Source organism: Suricata suricatta, chromosome 4 (assembly GCF_006229205.1).
Source record: "Suricata suricatta isolate VVHF042 chromosome 4, meerkat_22Aug2017_6uvM2_HiC, whole genome shotgun sequence".
NCBI lineage: Eukaryota > Metazoa > Chordata > Mammalia > Carnivora > Herpestidae > Suricata > Suricata suricatta.
This window is the reverse complement of record NC_043703.1, coordinates 125,808,787-125,810,309: the sequence shown is the minus strand read 5'-3', so window position 1 is coordinate 125,810,309 and position 1,523 is coordinate 125,808,787.

The window sequence follows — 1,523 nt, the reverse complement described above, 5'->3', positions numbered from 1 at the left end:
TTTTGTACCTCGTGTTTTACTTATTACTGCACCTAAGTTTTACTTGTGCCTCCAAAGCGGTGCAAACACAAAATTTAAAAACACAAGCTAACATACACAGTAAACACTGCTGTAGGCTTTCTTCTACTGAACGGGTACATTTGTTGAGGAGCTTTTGGTGCCTACTCCTCATTTACACTTAATTTTTATACAGTCCAGCTCCATAGGGCTGTACGAATCGTATTCAATTTCAGTTACACTAGACTTCATTTTACCGACAGTTTTCAGTGGCAGGGATCCCACTCTGTAAACCTTTTTTCTCTAACCACCTCCTTCCTCTTGACCACCTCCCCTTTACTGGCCCTTAAATAATGGGACGCCATTTTGTGTTACTTTGGTTAGTGTAATGTTGGATCTGCTATCCTAGGCTACATTTCTTTCGGGGACCAAAGGGAGAAGGGACTTCCTTTATATTGTCTGAGTCTAATACATGGAATAAGAATGGACTACTCTGTTAAGTAACAAACCTGGGTTCCAAATGTTTTTTTTAAAAATAACAATACAATCTAGATACAAACGTGTACACCTCACTGGAGATATTGCATACAATATAGATATTGATCTTACAACTACAGCTATAAAAGCATAGGTATTTCTATTTGTTCAAAATGGCTGGAAATATTTTAGGAAATGGAATGAATGAAAAACAATCTGAGGAAGTCATGAGGTAGAGACTACATTTCAGTCAAATCCCAAATTCTGTTGTTCTCCGTGATGAAATATCCAGGAGTGTGAGGTCTGATAATATCCTACACACAATTACGGCTTAGAGGGAGTTACTTCAGGGTTCTTAAGCACACACTGTGTTCCGTAACTCACACAGATCATAGAAACAAAGATAGTTTTGAACATTCTCTGAAGGTCATCTTCCTCACTATACATTTTTTCTTGGGTTCTCTAGGGTCATGACATTGAACTCCTTCTAGAACACCTTCAGGAGAAAGAAATTATTTCCAAGCAGGAAGTAAAGACAGGCACTATCGAAGGGCACTCCAAACATGTATCCTAGACACTCCGAACTCAACAAAAACCCTGCAAAACTCAGGATCTGGTCCTTAGAAATTTGAAGGTGTCATAAAACAAACAATGGTGTATCGATTTTGTCTCCTCTACATCAAAATCTTTGTAATTATTTTTATTCAATAAATCCAATGATATGTTAATTCAGAAACTAAAGAAAAAGGACACAAGAATTTGAAGGGCTTAAATATATTTTTTATATTGATAGTCTGTGTCTTTCTACCCTAAAATACATTATTATTGATTACATACAGGATGAGGTGAGGTATTTGTAAAATATCTGGTAAAAAATAATTAATATACAGTATTCTACATGAGATGGAACCTTAGGAACCTTTAGGTTTTCTGAAGTGTTCAATTGACCATCTAGATTAAACTGCCCTGAATGGATTTACAGTTGTTCCCTCAAACCATGTCAAAAAAAGGAAGGCTCTTACATTCTCCCAGAATTTGTGTAGAAGAGG